Here is a 16,805-nt window from a genome sequence, read left to right as displayed (position 1 = left end):
AGCCAATTGCTTGCTATATGAACTTGGACAAGCCACTTAATTTCTCTGTGCCTCAGTTATCTCATCTCTACAATGGGGAGATTATTAACTCCTGCTCCCTACAGTTTCGACTGTGAGTCCCACGTGGGACGGGGGAAGGCCCACCATGATAAACCTGGTGAACTTCTATCTGCCCCAGTACCTAGGACAGTGCTTGACACAGAGTAAACACTTTACAAATTTCATTTAAAAAATTACGCTCAAATCTTCCCTCTCATTCAACCGACATACTCAATCTGCCACCAAATCCCATCAGTTTTACATTCCAAACACCACTGAAATCTAAAATCCACCCTTTTCTCTTCATTCAAACTACATGGATCTAAGCATTCATCACATCCCTCCTTGACTTATTGCTTTGGCCTCGTTGCTGACCTCCCTGCCTCTTTTCTCTCTCTACTCCAATTCATACTTCTCTCCGATACCCGGACCATTTTTCCAAAAAAATTCCCTGCATGTTTCCCCACTCCTCAAGAACCTCCAGTGATTAACCAACCACCTCCACATCAACAGAAACTCCTTACGATTAGCTCTAAAGCACGTCATCATCTTGCCTCCTCCTATATTACCTCTCTGATTTCCTACTAATAATGTTGGTATTTGTTAAGCGCTTACTATGTGCAGAGCACTGTTCTAAGCACTGGTGTAGATACAGGGTAATCACAACCCAGCATGCTCACTTCGCTCCTTGAACACCAGCCTACTCACTGTACCTTGATCTCAACTATCTCACTACTGACCCCTCACCCACGTCCTGCCTCTGGCCTAGAACTCCCTAGAACCCGGGTCTCTTAACTCCCAGTCCTGAGCTCTTTCCACTAGGCCACACTGCAGCAAGAGGTGACAGGAGACATTCTTTAGGCTCTGGTTGTGTATCCATGTATGTTTGACTTGTGTGCAAAGTCCCAGAAGCACTTCAGAACCCTCAAGTTAGCCAATCCCCTGTCAGATCTGCCCCAGCCTTGAATGACATTCCCTAAGAGCAACACGAAAAGGAAGACTATCTTGAAGAAACACACATGTGCTCAGTAATTACAATATACTGCATGCCAAGCTCTAGTGGTGATGCTTCCTGAGTTTTTAGAAAGTAAAACATAATAGAGACTCCTGCTTCCTGGCCTGATGGCTCCTCTCCTGGTCACTACATGTCCTTAGCTATATTATTTCATCTTCTGACAATGAATTAGAGCCTTTTTCGATAGACGAGGAGGCTCGCTTAGTGAGTCATGGGCCCAAGCAAAGAAAGAACCGAGGATACTGGCTCCCAGTATATTACATTGACCTGATCTCGGAAAGTACCTCCTGGAAATACATAGCAGGTTAAAAGAAATTTGGTGGTTAGTGTAACTGGAGAAAATTCAGAGAAACCAAAGAATACCAGATGTACAATTGCTCTCCCAAGCCTAAAACTGCTTTGCATTATAATATAGTAATAACTACAACAGTGGTGATTGTTAAGTGCTTACTTTGTGCCAGGACTCTTCTAAGCACTGGGGTAGATACAAGATAATTGGGTTGGACACAATCCAAAGGGCTCGTAGTCTTAATCCCCATTTTATGGATGAGGGAACTGAGGCACAGAAAAGTTAAGTGTCTGGTCCACAACAGACAAGTGGCAGAGCTGGGATTAGAACCCAGGTCCTGCTGACTCCCAGGCCCAGGCTCTATCCACTAAGCCACATTTAGAATGAAAGAAGATAATATGGCCCTGCTGTTGTTCCAGTGAAGAGCACAGCTCTGGGAATCAGAATACTTGGATTCCAAACCCTGCTCTGCATGTAGGAGATTGCTTATTGGGGTAAGGCCACCAGGAGTGAAGATTTATGACCAAAGAACCAACCAGAATGTTCCACCGGGTGGATAGAACAGAAATCATTAAAAAAATAGCCTGCTATGAGCCCATCGTTGGGCAGGGATTGTCTCCATCTGTTGCCGAACTGTACATTCCAAACGCTTAGGACAGTGCTCTCCACAGAGTAAGCGCTCAATAAATATGATTGAATGAATGAATGAATGAATGGACAGCAAAGATTAGTGTAGTTACCAAGGCAACCACCTGCTGGGTCACCGTGCTACAGAGCAGGATCATCATTGTGCTGCGGTCACTTGGGACGTAAGAATGGCTAATCTACAAAAAAAGTCTTCTGTTGTTCTTTATGGTGTGTCGGCCGCTCACCTCCCTTCCCACCCCCGACTCTGCCTCCATCACCTACCTGCTGGCTACATCCACTTCCCCAGTGGGAATACGACTGGCAGGCTCAGGAGAGACTGTGAGCTCACTGTGGGCAGGGAATGTGACTACCACCTTTGTTGTATTGTTCTCTCCCAAGGACTTAGTACAGTGCTTTGCACACCGTAAGAGCTGAATGAATACCAATGCTGCTTCTGCTCCTGCTGATTATGATAATGGTGAGGATGATGAGGGGGAGAAGGAGTAAACCACTAGCCCTATAATCCGTTCCTCTATGCACTTAATCAGTCCTGAAGTGTCGGGAAGTTTACCCATCCTTCTCAGCGGGAACTTCCAAGAAGATAGGTAGCACAAGACTGGATCAGCTCAATGCTCTACCTCCAAAGAGATGTTAGAGGATGGTGATTTTGCACAGTTTGATATCCATCCTTCCACATCCCTAACTTTTTCCTCTAATAATCCATCATGGTCCTATTATGTATGAATCTTTGTAGCCCTTCTTCAGCCCTCCAACAACCCTAACTTTCTGCTCTAATTGCCCATATCATCTAATAATTACCCCAAACCCTCTAGAGCCTATTGCCATTTTCATCCTGCCCAACTTCTGTGGGTATCAAATTCCAAACACCACGTGCTGGGGGAAATGTTTTGTTCTCTTTACAGGTATTCCCCTGAGACAGAGGGATGGGTATGATTCGTTTATAGTTTTGGAAATTAAGGTAGATCCAGAGAGGTCATTTGTCTTGCGCAGAGTCACCCAGAGGGATAGATATGAAGTTATAGGACGCTGGCTGATCTCTTGCCCTCGGTATCAATCCGGCCTCGGCCACAGGCAATTTTTCCGCTTTAGCCCTATCAGGACTTTTACTTTCAATATGCTTCTCTGGGCAGAGGAAAGATGTGCCCTTTTAAGTTACTTCTGACTCAGCATACTGGACATCATCATCAGAGATGGGTGCTTTGTGATTGGATAAATAATCTCACCCGGCATAGACTAAAAAAAGCTTATCTGATCAAGCAGCACGATTCTGATATCTCCAGTTAAGGGAGTCAGAGGCATGTTAACTATTAATCAATTATGTGGAAATTATACCACAGGTTATGGAACTACAGAATCATAGAATCTGGCCAAGAAGAGATACCTTCAAGGTCTTTGGTTCTAGCCCTCTGCCCTGTAAAATAGTATCCGAAGAGTCTAAAACAATAAAGTTATAAAAAGGCAATGGACACAAGGGAGGCTGCTGGTTTACTCATCTTTCTCCGTGACAAATCCACAGAGTCAGGCGTTTTGGCCTTCCAAGTTTTCTGAGCACTCAGTTCACTCAAGAATGCCAAACACTAGCACAGCAGGGCTCTTGTTTTTAGGTGAATACCCACCCATCTCCCTAGGTGGGAAGAGAGTTACTCTCTCTTTTACCACTCACCAAATTAGTTCCTTCAATGCCATCTTTCATTCTTATGTCCTCTGAGCTCATTTTTGTTCATTGCTGTTGAGAAGCAGCATGACCTAGTGGAAAGAACATGGTGCTGGGAGTCAGAGTACCTGGGTTCTATTCCTGGCTCCACCTCTTACCTACCGTGTGACCTTGGAAGCACCTCTCAGGGTCGCAGCTGGAGAGTTTCCGGTACTCTATCGGTCTCGACTACGAGAGGGAGAGTCAAGCAGAGGCACATTCAATCCATTCCTAGTTTGGCCAATGGCTAGTGAATGGAAGGCAATCTGCTATGAGTCAAAACTCACCTGTGCTGGGCAGAAGGGGTATGGGAGAGAGTTGAGGGCGGAGGCTCAAGTTTACTACACAGAAGGAGGCAATCGTAAACTGCTTCTGTATTTTTTCCTATATTTTTCATCTTCATCTCCATCAACGAATATTCTACCAGGTACTATCCTGACACCTAGTCCACACCTCTGTGAACTGTGACCTTGGGAGAAGGGAAGTATGGTGGTGTTGTCAACTGTGATGGGAAAGTGAGGTAGAGGAGAGCATTCACCAGGGAAGATGAAATGTTCAACAGTGGACATACTGAGCTTGAGTTGCCACTGGGACATCCACATACAGATGACTGAAAGCGATGTGATTTTTTTTATAATTTTTTTAAATTGTATTTATTAAGGGCTCACTATGTGGCAGGCACTAAGTGCTGGGTAGACCCAGAATAATCAGGTTGGACACAGTTCTTGACCCACATGGGGCTCGCAATCTTAATCCCCATTTTACAGATAGGGTAACTGAGAAACAGAGAAGCGAAGTGATTTCCCCAAGGTCACACAGCGGGCAAGTGGCCGGCGATATTAGATCCCAGGTCCTCTGACTCCCAGCCCCCTGCTCTTTCCACTGGGTTGCTGAGGAGAGAGCTCAAGGTTAACAAAGTAGATTTGGGAGTCATTTGGTTAGAGCTATAGGAACAGATGAGCTCTATAAGGGAGTGAGTGTAAATTGAGAAGAGGGACCCATAGAAGAAAGTTGAGGGACACCTGCAGTTATAGAATGGACTGTAGGGGACGAGCCAGAGAAAGACTGAGAAGATAAGAGAGATAAGAGAAAATCAGGAGAGAATCATATCAGGAGAAACAAGATTATATTTATTGCATTTCTAGGAGAAAGGAGTGGTTTACACAGAGTAGAGTGCTTTTGGATGCAGCAAAGGCTAATAGGGGTCCAGGCCTCTGGGGACTAGTCAGATGGATTTGGGGTTGAGAACCCCCAGAAATGTCCCAAGGGGCCTGCCTTATTACACTAAACAGCCATTGGAGGTGAAGGCAACTGTGGATACTTTCAGGTGCTAAGATGCTGAATGAAAACACAGTGCTTTTCCCTTCCCTCTTCTCCCTCTTCCACTAGATTTTAAGGTCCTCGAGGGTGGGGATCAGGTTTATCAACTCCACTGTAGTGTTACCAACTCTCCCAGTGCACTCTGCCCAGTAAGCGCTCCATAAATACCATTCATTGATCGATTGATTGAAAAACTGCAAGCCCAGCTCTCTTAAAGCAACTGGAAAACAAAGCCCATCCCTGCTCTCAATGTGTTTTTGTTTATTTGTTGCTGAGGCAAAGGGAGGCTGCTGGCTTAGTGTCGTCTAAGTGAGTGATGAGTAATCGTCTCCGCATAAATAGCAAATTATTCCTTTTACAATATATAATAATCTGTCAATGGAAACTGCTTTCCTATAAAATCAATCTTCCCCGTCCAAATTGTTTCAGCAGGTTTATTGCAATTGCTGCCGATCAAGGATCAAACCCAGTTACGTATGTGGTTGGCTCATTTTTCCAACGTGGCTAATAACACACCTAATCTGGGCCTTTTCATTTGACATGACGCATTCCGACAGTATTAAGAGAAATGGGTGGACCACAGCCTGTTCTTTTACTCATGGAGGAAGAAACAAACAACAGAATCCTTCCTTTTAATAATGTTGGTATTTGTTAAGTGCTTACTATGTGCCGAGCACTGTTCTAAGCGCTGGGGTAGACACAGGGGAATCAGGTTAGTCCCACGTGGGGCTCACAGTCTTAATCCCCATTTTACAGATGAGGTAACTGAGGCACCGAGAAGTTAAGTGACTTGCCCAAAGTCACACAGCTGACATGTGGCCGAGCAGGGATTCGAACCCATGACCTCTGACTCCAAAGCCCGTGCTCTTTCCACTGAGCCACACTGCTTCTTTTTTGTATTATCATTTCACCCCACCCTTAACCCCACAGCACTTATATACATATCTGCAGATTATTTATTACCTGTGTTAATGTCTGTCTTTTCCTACTGTAAGCTCATCGTGTATTGTATCAATCAATCAATCAATCATATTTATTGAGCACTTACTGATTGCAGAGCACTAAAGTAAGAACTTGGGAGAATACAATGTATAGCAGTAAGCATGTTCCCTGCTCACGAGTATTCTCCCAAGCACTTAGTACACAGTGCTCTGCATACAGTAAGTGCTCAGTAAATGTCATTGATTTATTGATTGATCATTTCTCATTGATTGAGCCTTTCCTCAAATCCTAAGGACTTCTGTGTAAACACCTGAGGAATTGTATGCGAAGAATGCTTATACCCAATTTATAAACAAATTTCCACTTTTTGGCCACACTCAAAGAAACAAGGAAACACCATTCCTTGGCAATAATCAAAAACTGAGAGCATAAGGGCCTTTTCTTCCTTATTCAGAAATTCAAAATAGTTGCTAAGTCTTGACTCCTGGACAAATCATGGGTCAGATTTAGATTAGAAATATCAGTTGTTGGTGATGTTAGATTTCTTTGTAGAGGCATTTTCTTTATGATCCACCTAATTTTCTCTTACAAGGAAAATAATAATGCAGTGTTCCAGTGTCAAATATATCTTGTTTTGCCCCTAAATATTATCAAAATTGTTCAGTTCAGGAGCACTAAACAGAAAAACTCCCAGCAATTGTTAGCTATAGAAATAATACAATAATAATATGGGAAGAACAGTAACCCCAAGCTTTATTTTACAAAATTCCCCTGGAGAAAGAACTTGAAATCAGCCACCTTCCTCCACCAACCCAGGGCCTTCAAAAGGAAATAAAGAAGATGCAGTGGAGCCTAATGGAAAGAGCCTGGGTTCCAATGCCGGCTCCACCACTTTGCTCAGTGACCTTGGCCAAGCCATATAACTTCTCTGTGGCTCAATTAACTCATCTGTAAAATAAGGATTAAGCCTGTGAGCCCCGTCTGAGACAGGACCTGTGTCCCACTTGGTTATCTTGCATAATCAGCCCTTGGAACAGTGCTTGATACATAGTAAGCACTTAACAAATATCATAAAAAAATAAAAAAATCTTCTGAACAGCAGAGGTTAGTACAGTGCTCTGCACACAATTGAATGAAGAGATACTCAAATGGTGTTTTGCAAATACTAGGCATTCAAAAGATCCTGTTGATGATACTGTGTCTATATATCAATCTATCCATCTTAGTCAGCAGTGGGCCAAGCAGCCCTATTTAGGAAAGCACGGCTCACCTCAAATGGGGAAAGACCTAAAAAAAACAAAACAGGACCAGAAACACTGTGTGTCTCACTAAACTCAAATCTGGTTCATGGGCTTTAATCTTCCCAGGGTAATAACAGAAAGAAAATAGATGGATACTTTTGCACTGTGTTTTTCCAAGTGCCTAGTACAGGGCTCTGCACACAGTAAGTGCTCAATAAATATGAGATCTTCTGCTTCCTCTCAAAATCCACCTGCACCTCGGACCCCATCCCTTTGCAGCTTATCAAAATGCTTGCCCCCTTCCTTCTTCTTTCCCTGCCTGCTATCTTCAACTGCTCACTCTTCAATGGCTCTTGCCCCATTACTTTCAAACACACTCATTTCTCCCCCATCTTAAAAAAACCCTCCCCTGACCTAGTAGCTTCTCCAGCTATTGTCCCAATCCCCTCCTGTCGTTCCTCTTCACACTCCTTCAGCGAGTGGTCTACACTCACGGTCTCCACATCCTCTCCTCTAATTCTCTCCTTGATCCTCTCCAATCCGATTTCTGTCCCCTTCACTTCTCAGAAACTTTCCTCTCAAAGGTCACCAATAATCTCCTTCTTGACAAATCCAATGGCATCTACTTCACCCTAATCCTCCTTGAACTCTCAGTCCACGACCCCCTTTTCCTGGAAACATTATCCAACTTCGGCTTCATTGATACTTTTCTCTCCTGGTTCTCTTTCTATCTCTCTGGCCACTCATTTTCAATCTCTTTCATGGACTCCTCCTCTGCCTCCCACCCCCTAACTGTGAGAGTCCCTCAGGGTTCAGTTCCGGGTCCCCTTTTATGGTCCACCGACACTCACTGCCTTGGAGAACTCATTCACTCCCATGGCTTCAAATACCAACTCTATGCAGATGATTCCCAAATCTACATCTCCAGCCCTGATCTCTCTCCCTCTCTGCAGTCTCTCATTTCTCCTGTTTTAAGGACACGTCTACTTGAATGTCCGGCCCACACCTCAAACTGAACACATCCAAAACAGAACTCTTTATCTTCCCACTTTCCTGACTTTCCTGAAATCCCTCTGACTTTCCCATCACTGTAGATGGCACCACCACCCTTCCTGTCTCACCAACCCTTAACCTTGGTGTTAGCCCTGACTCCTCTCTCTCATTCAATCCACATATTCAATCTAACACTAAATCCTGTCAGTTCCAACTTCACAGCATTGCTAAAATCTGCTCTTTTCTCTCCATCTGACAGCTACCACATTAATCCAAGCACTTATCCTATCCCACCTCAAGTCCTGCATCAGTCTCCTCGCTGACCTCCCTGCCTCCTGTCTCTCCCTACTCCGGTTCCCATTTCACTCTGCTGCCTGGATCATTTTTCTACTAAAACATTCAGTCCATAGTTGCCCATTCCTCAAGAACTGCAGTGGTTGCCCATCCACCTCCACATCAAACAGAAACTCCTTACCATTGACACTGAAACTCTCAATAACCTTGCTCCCTCCTGCTTTTTCTCTCTGATTTCTTACTATAGTCTAACCCACACACTTTGCTTCTCTAATGTCAACCTACTCACTGTACCTCAGTCTCCTCTATTTACTCCACTTACCTCTCCACTTACCTCTCAGCCACATCCTGCCTCTGGCCTGGAATGCCCTCCCTCCTCATACCCGACAATCACCCTCCCCACCTTCAGAGTCTTATTAAAATTCCATCCCCTCCAAGATGCCTTCCCTGACTAAGCCCTCGTTTCCTCATCTCCCAGTCTCTTCTGCGTCACCCTTGCATTTGGGTTTCCACACTTTAATCACCCTTCCCTTAACCCCATAGCACTTGTATACATATCCATAATTTATTTATTTATATTAATGCCTGTCTCCCCCTGTAGACTGTATGGCATTTATACAAATATTTATATCACTGTCCTCTATTTTTAGAGATGGTTCACTTGATGGTTAGTACTTACTTGAGGTCTGAGGGGTTCTAAATAACTGGAGGGATTGTGTCAAGTAGGATTAATCAGGGAAGTCTCCCTGGAAGAATAAGGGTGGGCGCTATTGGCAAAGAAGATATGCATTCATTCAATTGCATTTATTGAGCTTGTACTGTGTGCAGACCACTGTTCTAAGCGCTGTCTCATAGGGAGAATCAATCAATCAATCAATCAATCATTCAAACATATTTATGAAGTGTTAATTGTGTGCAGAGGACTGTACTAAATTACTGAGAGAATATAACAGAGCTGGTAGACATGTTCCCTGCCTACAACACGCTTTACAGTCTTTAGGGGGAGACAGACATTAATATAAATAAATAAGTTATGGGTTTGTCATTTGGGGAACTTCACTGGGAATGGCCTAGAGGCAGAAGAATCAATCTTGAGCGTGAGTGAGCAGGTGAGCTGGCTGGAGCGGAGCTCATGAGTGGAGTACTGAGAAATGAAAGCCATTATGGAATGGAACAGTGTTTGACACATAGTAAGCACTTAACAAATACCATCATCATGATTATTATTATTAGAAGCACTGCTGTGGAGCTATGAAGTTGAAGGTCAGGATGTGAGTACAGGCTATTAATGTCTGAGAGTGGTCTGAAGGGTGGGGCCATCAATCAATCAGTCAATCAATCAATCATATTTATTGACCATTTACTGTGTGCAGAGCACTGTTACTAAGCACTTGGGAGAGTACAATGTAACAGGGTTGGTAGACATGTTCTCTGCCCAGATAGACATAGGTACCGGATGATTTTTTTTTTTTTAAGGAGTGTGTTAAACGTTTACTATGTGCCAGGCACTGTTCTAAGCGCTGGGGTAAATACAAGATAATCAGATTGGACGCAGTCCATGACCCACATGGGGCTTGCAGTCTTAATCCTCATTTTAAGTGAAGTGACTTGCCTTAGGTCACACAACAGATAAGTGGCAGAGTCGGGTCCTTTTGACTCCCAGTTTTTGCTCTTTGCAATAAGCTATGTTGCTTTTCACCCAGGGAGGAGCCATGCCTCCTCTTCCATACCCTACCCCAACAGCCAACCCCCCTCAGTTTCCACAGCTTCTCCATCCCCTGGACGCCCCCAACTTTTCTTTTCCCAACTTTTCTTTTCAGCCCCCCTTTCCTTCCCCATTATTCAGTTAGAATTCTCTTAGCTGATTTTGTCTGCTAACAGCTTCAACTCTGTCAGGTTCCTCTGCTGGTGGTTGGGAGGGAAGAGTGGGACTGGATCCATGACCAGGTGTGCCTGGGGATAGATTGGTGTACCTCAACAGGAAAGAGGTAATGTGGGGTTTCCAGTGCCACACAATGTGTTGTGCTGATGCGTGGCTCCCCTCAGCATTCCTGCTTTTGCTCACTGGGTGCAGCGTGAGGATTAAACATAGCCACAACGGCACTATGTTACCACAGACCCATCCCTTGCCCTGAAACTGGAGAAAAAAGGGAAGCCAAGCCTTCTGGAGGAAGGCAAGGAAATGTGAGATCCAGAATAAAAATTAGATTTTATTTTTACATCATTATAAAGCGGCCAAGAAAGGGCAGAGTGGGGCTAATTTGATTGGTGATGCATTAGCCACCAATGGCCCCAGATTATTTCAAATTACTCCTCATTGTCCCCACAAAGAATAAAATCATCTCTTTCAAAGCAGGGAGCATCAGCTGGTAATGGTGACTATTACATATTCATAGATCACTTTGCAATCATTCTTAGGACTCTCTTCACAATTATTCTGTCAGGTAGATAAAGACTCATGTAAACTAGGCCCAGAGAGCTTTTCAGAGGAGCCGGGGAAACGATGTGTGTTTCAGAGTTGACCCAGAGAGGGCATAGGCATAATACCCTGAATGAGACGATCACTCTCAATAGGTCTTTGGTGAAATCCCCCTCCAATCAGTCAATCGATCATATTTATTGAGTTCTCACTGTATGCAGAGCACTCTACTAAGCACTTGGGAGAGTATAACAATATGAGAGAGTTAGTAGACACATCCCCTTCCCACAGTAAGCTTACAGTCTAGAGAGTGAGATGGAAATTAATAAAAAAATAAATTGTGGTTAAGTATTTAAGTGCTGTGTGGTTGAAGGAGGGGTGAATAAAGGAAGCAAATCAAGGCAATGCAGAAGGGAGTGGGAGAAGATGAAATGAGGGCTTAGTCAGGGATTAGACTGTAAACTCCTCATTGGGCAGGGATTGTCTCTATCTGTTGCCGAATTGTACATTCCAAGCGCTTAGTACAGTTCTCTGCACATATTAACCGCTCAAGAAATACTACTGAATGGAAAGAAGGTCTCTTGGAGGAGATGTGCCTTCCATAATGTTTTGAAGGTGGGGACAGTATTGGATATAAAGAGGGAGGGCATTCCAGGCCAGAGCCAGGGCGTGGGTGAGTGGCCAGAGACAAGATAGATGAGATCGAGATACAAATGGGAGTATCCTCTAGGCTGTAAATCAATTCATTTAGAAATCAAATACAAAAGGAAATATTTTTAATGTGTCTTTCTTCTTACCCTTCTAAAGTCTTTAGGGGGAGACAGATATTACAACATAGAAATAAATTATGTATGGTACATAAGTGCTGTGGGGCTAAGGGTAGTGTGAATATCAAGTGCTTCAAGGGTACAGATCTAAGTGTATAGGGGATGCAGAAAGGAGGAGGAGTAGAGAAAAAGAGGGCTTAATCAGGGAAGGCCTATTGGAGGAGATGTGATTTCAATAAGACTTTGAAGGTGGGGAGAACAGTAGTCTGATATCTAGACTGTGAGCCCGTTGTTGGGTAGGGACCGTCTCTATCTGTTGCCGAATTGTACTTCCCAAACGCTTAGTACAGTGCTCTGCCCACAGTAAGCTTTCAATAAATATGATTGAATAAATGGATATAAGAAAGGAGAGGAACTTCCAGACCGAAGGAAGGATGTGGGAAAGGGGTCTACGGGAAATAGAGTGATCAAAGTAGAGCGAGTAAGTTAGCATTAAAGGAGCAAAGTTTATGAGCTGGGCTGTAGTAGGAAATCAGCAAGGTAAAGTAGGAAGAAGTGAGTCTGTGAGAAAGACAAAATTAAGCCTGAAGATGGTGGGAGTTCCAAGGCTGTGGTTAAGCACTAAATCCCACTGCTTCTCTAGTTCTACTTATTTTATTATTTTAATATCTCTCTCATCTCCTAGATTGTAAGCTCTTTGTGGGCAGTGGTCATGTCTACCAACGCTATATATAGCGTACTCTCCCAAGGACTTAGCACTGGGCACAGTACGCGCTAAATAAATACCTTTGATCGATTGATTATTCCAGTGACACAGCTCAATTTTGGATGATTACTATTGTTATCAACTCTCCATTGCTGTTTTTTTAAAATAAAAAAAGTTATTTGTAAAGTGCCAGGCAACCGGACTAAGCTCTAGGGTAAATACAAGCAAATCAGGTTGGATACAGTCCATGTCGCGGGTGGGGCTCGTAGACTTAATCCCTATCTTACAGATGAGGTAACTGAGGCCCAGAGAAGTTGTGTCTTGCCCAAGGACACCCAGCAGATAGAGGGAAGAGTCAGGATTAGAACTAAAGGAAACATCCGGCCTTGAAATTTTGACCCGTCAGGCAGTAAGCATAAATTTGGTGTAATTGAAAGGTGTGTGCCTTTACTAGAACTAGCTGTACTAAGTACAGTTTCTAGAAACCTACTCTCTTCCAGCTTTCACAGAACAGCTGTTTATAGTCCTTTGTCGATAGAGGAGGACACTTGCACAAAGTTCTGAGCAACTTGGTTAATAGAAACTCCTCAAATTTGAATTAAAGAAATGCTAGTAAATGAATGTCAACTTTGAATGTCTCATAGAATATATAAAACTGTCCTTTTGGTTTGAAGATATCGGTATTTAATGGTAAGTAAAAGTGGGTCTGATAAGACCAGTAAGACTCTCCTTACCACATTTCACGCATGTCATCACTAGCAGCAGCAACTCAGCAGCAACAGCATTTGTTGAGCCCCTATGATAGTAATACTTAATAATAGTTATGGAATTTGTAAGCACTACGTGTCAAGTACTGTTCTAAGTGCTGGGATAGATATAAGTTAATCAGGTTAGAGAGCATTTCTGTCCTGCTTGGGGCTCACAGTCTAAGGAAGAGGGAGAACAGGTATTGAATGCCCATTCTACAGTTGAGGAAATGGAGGCAAAGAGAAATCGCTCAAGGTCACACAGCAGGAAAGTGTCAGAGCCAAGATTAGAACCCAGGTTCTCTAATTTTCTGGCCTGAACTTTTTCCATTAGGCCACACTGTGCTCACAGTACTGTGCTAGGAATTTGGCAAAAATGGAGTTATCCTCTTGTATAAGAAGCTACTGAGGGTGATTCTATCCCCGCCTAGAGAATCTCTTACATACTTGCCCAGTGTGACCTAGAAAATGCAGGGGAGTTTTCCTGATCCCTAACTGATCGAGATGAGCATTGCCCAAATACTAATGCTCTTGATACTTGATACTTAATACACTGTGCAGTTCAAGTTGCATAATGATCTGTTCTCAGACTCTCCTCCAGCCCTAAACCTGAGGCCATAACTACCAAGATCACGTACTATGTTCCTTAGGGGCAGGGAATATGTTTACTAATCCTAATGGATTGTACTATCCAAGCGCTTAATACAGTGCTCTGCACTTCGTAGGTGCTCAACAAATACAATTGATCTATGAAATTCTCACCAAGTTCCTTTGTCCCCAAGTTAGGGAGGAAATATTCGAACACCTGGTTTCACCCTGCCCTGCTCACCCACAACTTCTCAGTGGTGGGCTCCCAGGTTGGTGCGGTAGGGAGACCCAAGGTGATGTAATGGTGGTCCCCTAGGCTGATGCAGGGATGGACCCCCAGGCTGAGCAGAGTTGGATCCCCAGGCTGACGCAGTGGTGGATTCCCAGGTTGATACAGCTGGAAGCCAGTATCCCTCACTGTGCATCCCAACTGTTGCATTTACTGCTGCTGCAGCGGCCCCTGGGGGATTCCATAGGTGACCCCAGACCCGCTCACCCATTCTGCTTCCGTGGTAGCTCCAGGGATTGGGAAGGAACAGGGAGGCAGGGAAACGGGATTGGTGTCATTGATTGGACCCAAGCGGAACGGGAGAAAACCCATTCCAAACTTTCCTCCGCTGCACCGGGGCCTATCCTCGTTCTCCTCCTCCCACCCAGGACACTATGCAGAGATAATGGTAGGGGGAAGAGGTTACAGCAGAGGTCTCCCCATGTACATCACTCACGGTTTATTGACTCGTGACTTCTAAAAAACTAAAAGGGGCTAAAGTTCAGGGTAACCACTTACAACTGTGAGCATCGCGGCAAGTAATAAAATAGTCATATAGCTACCGTTTATGGAATCCGAGAAGGCCATCCTGAGTACTGCTCAAGGCTAAGTGCTTAAGTGGATCACGGGCAGTGCCTCTGATTTCACGGCACCCTTTCAAGTCCGTCTTTACGAGGGGTATGCCTGCTGGGGAAATCCCAAAAACCTGGAAAAAGGACTTTTTCATCACCAGTTTTCGGCTTCATTTCTCAGTAGATGATGGGGCCCCAAACAGACCAACACTAAGCCAGTAGAGAACAGCAGCACAAGACCACCACAAGATCTGGAATGCCATTCGCTCATTCGAATTTCCTTCCCCTGGAAATACTATGGTGGAGATGTGTTAGGACTTTCTGTGAGCAGGGAATACATCTATTTATTGTTATATCGTACTCTCCCAAATGCTTAGTATGGTGCTTTGCACACAGTAAGCGCTCAATAAATATGATTGAAAGGATAAATGAATGAAAGCTCATTCACTGTTTGACCAGGAGGCTCCATAGTGAGATTCCAGACTGAGCTTTCCCTTTTCCCTCTGCTCCCTCTGCTCCCTCTCTGCTCCCCCTCCACCCTCTGCTCCCTCCCCCTTCCCCTTTCCACCTCCCCTCAGCTAAGCCCCCTTTCCCTCTGCTCCTGCCCTTCTCTCTTCCCCTCCACTCAGCACTGTGCTCATTTGTATATATTTTTATTACCTATTTATTTTGTTAATGAGGTGTACATCCCCTTGATTCTATTTATCGTGATTATGTTGTCTTGTTTTTGTCTGTCTCCCCCGATTAGACTGTAAGCCCATCACTGGGCAGGGATTGTCTCTATCTGTTGCCGAATTGTACATTCCAAGTGCTTAGTACAGTGCTCTGCACATAGTAAGCGCTCAATAAATATTATTGAATGAATGAATGAAAAGTAAATGTGCTACTTGTTAAGCACTTACCATATGCTAAGCACAGTAGACCCAAGATAGTCACAATGACCTCAGTCCCTGTCCCACACAGGACTCAGGGTTGAAATAGGAGGGAGGACATGTATTGAATCCCCATTTTACAGATGAGGAAACTGAGAATCAGAGAAGTTAAGGTTAGGTGACTTGCCCAAGATCTCACAGAAGACAGGTGGCAGAGATGGAATTAGAATCCGCGTCCTGGATTCCCAGGCCCACCCTCTTTCCACTAAGCCGTGGTGCTTCTCTCCTCTTTCTCAAATACGTTCCTTCAGTGCCTTGCTCCGATTCCAACTCTCAGAAAGTTTTTCTGGCGTAATAGTAGTAGTAATAATAATAATAATAATAATGGTACTATGTGCAAAGCACTGTTCTAAGCGCTGGGGGATCCAAGGTGATCAGATTGTCCCATGTGGGGCTCACAGCCTTAATCCCCATTTTACAGATGAGATAAATGAGGCACAGAGAAGTGAAGTGACTTGCCCAAAGTCACACAGCTGACAAGTGGTGGAGTCAGGATTAGAACCCACAACTTCTGGTTCCCAAGCCCAGGCTCTTTCCACTAAGCGACACTGCTTCTCCAAGTGAAACAGCAAGAGACAGATTCCTTAACTCCCAGAAGCTCCCACTCTGAAGGGGCTAAAGAGAATCAGCTCTCAACCACAACGATTTGCATCATAAACCAACAGTCTACTCATTTTCACCAATAATTCCCCTGCAGTCCAAAGACAGTGTGCCAATTTCCAGCCCTACTACCCTAGGATGCTAAATCACTGGCAGGAGCAGCACAATGGCCTCACTTCTCCTAGTCTAGGGAGAAGGAATGAAACAGAGTTGACGTAAATCCCTCGAACAACAACTTAGTTTCCTGGATCTGTTCAATCATTTGGTGGGGTTTCTGGAGTGATTACTGTGCATAGAGTACTAACAACAGCACTTGGGAGAGAAGTAGCTTTGCCTAGTGAAAAGAGCACGGGACCTGGGAGTTAGAGGACTTGGGTTCTAATTCCAGCTCTGCCAGTTGCCTGCTGTCTGACCTCTATGCCTCAGTTTCCTCATCTGTAAAATGAGGATTCAATACCTGTCCTTCCAACTTAGTCCCTGACCCACATGGGGCTCACTGTCTATGTCCAATGAGATTAACATGTATCCACCCCAGACTTTAGCACAGTGCTTGACACAAAGTAAGCACATAACAAATACCATCTTCATATTATTATTATTATTCCAATGATAATACAATTCCTGTCCACAAGGAGCTTACAGACCAGAGGGGGAGATAGACATTACAATAAATTACAGATAGGCTAATGGAAGAGTAAAGGCCATGTATGGAATTGCTGTGGGGGTTTGTCAC

The 16,805-nt window shown here is 44.2% G+C and overlaps 1 non-coding gene across 1 annotated transcript; it reads left to right on the top strand.

The window, feature by feature from the left end:
- Window positions 1–3,823: 3,823 nt before the first annotated feature.
- LOC114814877 lies at window positions 3,824–3,961 on the top strand. The gene has a single exon (XR_003762673.1). It is a non-coding gene; the product is annotated as a small nucleolar RNA SNORA7 (small nucleolar RNA).
- The last annotated feature ends 12,844 nt before the right edge of the window (window positions 3,962–16,805 follow it).

The sequence above is a fragment of the Ornithorhynchus anatinus genome, chromosome 10 (assembly GCF_004115215.2).
Source record: "Ornithorhynchus anatinus isolate Pmale09 chromosome 10, mOrnAna1.pri.v4, whole genome shotgun sequence".
NCBI lineage: Eukaryota > Metazoa > Chordata > Mammalia > Monotremata > Ornithorhynchidae > Ornithorhynchus > Ornithorhynchus anatinus.
This window is presented reverse-complemented; position numbering and strand designations above follow the sequence as displayed.